Source organism: Humulus lupulus, chromosome X (genome assembly GCF_963169125.1).
Source record: "Humulus lupulus chromosome X, drHumLupu1.1, whole genome shotgun sequence".
In the NCBI taxonomy this organism is placed as follows: Eukaryota; Viridiplantae; Streptophyta; class Magnoliopsida; order Rosales; family Cannabaceae; genus Humulus; species Humulus lupulus.
Window position 1 is genome coordinate 99,668,994 of NC_084802.1, and position 4,286 is coordinate 99,673,279.

The following is a 4,286-nucleotide window of genomic DNA, read 5'->3' on the forward strand; positions in this document are numbered from 1 at the left end:
AATTGGGCCTGCTAGAGAGTTGAAGCTTCGGATTGGGCACGTTGGGCTTCAGATGCTGAGAGATTGAAGGGCAGCTGACAGGTGGGCTGGGAGATTACTTCGGAGGAGAAGATGCGGACAGGTGGCGCAAGGCGAGTGGTTGGCAGGCTGGTAGCGTCAAGCGGCTTGCAAGCTCGGCGGCTCGGCTCGGCTTCAGTGGCTGGGGAGGAAATTGGGCTTGGGCTTCTCCTTTAGTTGGGCTTTAATGTCAAGAATACCATTTTCTCTTCTCTTTTGGTCAATTTTAACTATTTCTTTCTTCTCTCTTTTTATTATTGTCCATATGCAAATTATTTCCTGAAAATTAAACATAAATTAAATCAAAAATTAATATTTTCAATTAAAACAAATATTACAATAAATTCATGAAAATATTAATTAATTTATTTTACACTTTAAAACTAATGAATTTGCATTTTTGAGCACTAATCAGGGACTATTTGATGGCATGGACCTGAACGACACTAAAGTTCTAAAGAATGTATTGTAAAGCTAAAGTAAATCGAACGATCAGTAAGTAAATGATTTACCTCCTTTAGTGAAGGCCAGGTTGTTGGCGACTAGGTTTTGTGTTAAAAAGTACTCCTAGAAATACTTCCCTACATTGAACTTGTGGGTAATGTCACTCAGGAAGGTGCGAGTAGATTCCTGGTGATAGAAATGGAAGAACCCCAAGTTGTTGTGGTTGCGGTTAGATTTGAGATCAAACACATAATTGATTTCATGTGGCGTAGGAACGAGCCACTTATTTTGGTTGTAAAGGATATAAAGGGCATAAAGTACCTTATATCCATTGGGAGTGATTTGGAAAGGGGCGACCTCAAAAGAATTGGCCACCCCCTGGAAGAACGGATGCAGAGGCAAGGTTGCCCTTACCTCAATGTGATACCTTGACCAGGCACTGAAGGCACCCCCAGGCAGGTTTGCGCACTGGTCGATCGAAGGCTTGATAAGGGTTATCCCAGGAAGGCCGTACTTCTTGAGATAATTTCCTACCATCCTAGCTATAATAATTCTAGGAGGCGCTATGTACCATTCGACCTCTGGCCTGAGGACATCATGAGGTCAGGCTTTGGCTTGAAATTTTGGCGGGGAAGTGTTTGCAGGTTAAGGGTTGGTCAGAGGAGTTTCAGCCTGAGGAGCAAGTTGATTAGTAGAAGGCTGAGTTGTTTTCTTTTTTCTTTGTGCAATGGATTTTACGCGATCCATATTAGTTGGGTTGGTCGAAGGTCTATTTTTGAGGTGTGGAGAAAAGGGAATTTTCGAGAATGGCAGCGACAGCTGTTCTTGATCTTCGAACAATAGTGCAAGCAAGTCATCCTCAATTGGCCTCTCACCTCCCCACGGGTCGTGCATGAAAATCTGCGAACAAAGAATGATAGATGAGAATCTATGGCCAATAGACTAAAAATTGGGAATGTTGGGATAACGTTTCTTGTGTATAAAAGTTAAGCCTTTATACTGTTAGAGAATATATTTTATTGCTCAATGGAAAAGTGGAAAAACCAAAATACAACTCTATGCAAAGAATACAATAGACAAGGCAATTGATTAAATAAATATTACAACTCAATTACTCAAAATACAAGTAAATAGAAATAAGAGAAGGAAGAGAATTACAAGAACAAAAACCCTAAAACAAAAGATACCAATAAATATGTAAATAAGAATAAGAGAAGAGGATTACAAACTCAATACAATAATAATACAAGAAGAACAACTGAATGAAAAGATCAATGAAAAACACAAACTCACACTCAACCAAAGTGTAGAGTAATGAGGATCACCAACTTGAACAAGGTTCAAAACCTTTGTCCAAAAGCTTATTTCCCCCTATTCTCTAAGCACTAAGAGATCTCTCAAGGAAATAGCTCTCTGGAATAATCAAGCATCAAGGTGTATTTTTCAGCCAAGTGCTTTGTGGATGAAAAATGGTGTGTCTTGCAAGTGAGCATTAGGCTCCTATTTATAGAGTTTGAGATACCCTTTGGATTTCAAATTACACAAACCCCCATGGCTGTTACCAATGTTTAATTGGATTAATATGGAATTAAAATTGAGATTTGGGAGTTATTTGGGTTTTTAGAACCGTTCAACACATTTGGAAAAAACTGAAAATTTGGCCTGAAATGCACCTGTGGCCGCGGCCAGGGACATCAGTGGCCGCGGCCGCTGCTTTCTGTCCCCCAGGCCACGACCACCATCATTCAGTGGCCGTGGCCACAGCCCATTTTTAGCACTTGAAAATGTGTTGTTTTTCCAAACGGTTCCAAACCCTCCCAAATGACTTTGTAACTCCCAAAACACATTATTGGGGTTAAAATCATATCTCCAACAGCCATATTTTACAATGGCTTTATGAAATCCAATCTCAAATGTGTAACATATAATATACACATTATTGGGTAATATTTGGCAGTTACAAATTTGTAACTGATTTTGTAACTCCAAAATATGTCACATTTGGGCACACACATGTGTCCAATTTTGTGACTCTCAATAATATGTTACAAGGTGTGACAAATCACATTTTGTCACATTATTTAATCTAATATTATATTATATGAAATAATATAACATTCCCCCACTAGATTAAATAATCACTTTTGTAACACTTATTTAATCAATCAAACATTATATTAAAATATAATATATACGACCAGTATCATTCTAACGTAAACACTAAATAGCATGCGAACAGCTTGGAAAACGGATTAAAAAGCACAAGTGAGAGGGCGGGAAAAACCCAGTTTTTTCCGAGTGTTTAAAAATCTAATTTTTACTTCGATTTTACGCCCTAAATTAGTAATCCTAACTCCCAACCCAATTCTTAAGCCTCGTCTAGTGTTTTTTCCTTATCCTATCAATTAATACCTACTAGCTCGATTACCCCAAATCATTTTTTCAAGATCAGTTAGAAACTTAGATACCAACAAGTCAGAAAACTCAAAGGATAACTATTGCACGACATCTCAGAGACAAAGAATTTCAAGAAACTTACTTGGATAAAAATTGATACAAATTCACGAACGTTGATTCGAGTGGCTGGACAGATACTCCACGGATCACCGAAGTCGTCTGAGTTTTCTGGGTTCTTCGTGCTTTGTTCTTCAGTGTTCTTGAGGATAAAAGGGAGAGTAAAAATTAAAAAGTGAAACTGAGGGGTTATTTATATTAGTCGAGGCACAGTTAATAAGGTAATGATGGGGGATGATTTTTTGAGGCATGAAAAAGTGTGATAGCCGTCAAATTTCTTTTTGGGAAACTGCAATGACATGATAGGTTACCTTTTTCAAAAAGGCATTGACGGCTCTAACAGGTCATGCGGAAGGTCGACCGTTTAAGTTTACTTTATGTTGGTCGCAGTAAAATAAACTTGGGGGGCAAATGTTTACTAAAAAACGGACTACCTAATGATGTGGCAGGATTGATCTACACGTGGGATGCACGTGGAAGTTTTAAGTGAGTGTATCCTGCTCAACCATCGACCAGGAGATCATTGGCTTATCAAGTATCATAATTATGGGCGACCAGCCTGGTCGCATATACTCAGTTATTTCCTTCAAATATGCAATCTCGTAATTATGTATTAATTGTAATTTTCATTATTATTTAGATACGCATGTATTAAGTGTGATTAAGGCCCATTGGCCCATGTAGATTTCCTTGAGCCTATAAATAAGAATCAAAGGGCTCAAGAGAGGGGACTTTTGATTTTCCAACATTTGGCTTGAGAACGCTTGTGCTGAGAGATTCTAAGAGAGAAAAAGAGTGTTGTTATCCATCACAATTGTATATATATGAGATTTAGTAAAACTCGTGAACCCTAGTTCATTGATCATTGTTCTTGGAATACTACATCAATAAGAACACTAAGTGGACATAGGTTGTTACCATTCTATTGGAGTCGAACCACTATAAATTGTTTGTGTCGTTTATCTTTTTGTCTGGAGTTCTTCTCATTTTCATCTTACTTTATATCGTTTATTTGACTCCGTGTCGTTGACCAATTCGAGGGTCAACAAATATAAACCTAGTCTCCTAAATCAGCTGCCTCGACCTCCATATTGTCTTCTTGTTGCTGTTGTGGTGGCTGCTGTGACGACATCGGCCAAGGATATTGGGGAAGTAATGTGGACGATCCTGCTCCATACATGTAGGGATACGGTAGCTGCGACGGCGATGGAATCAGGCATGGATATAAGGTGATGGTGTTGCTCCATACATGTACGGAGGTGCCCAAGGGA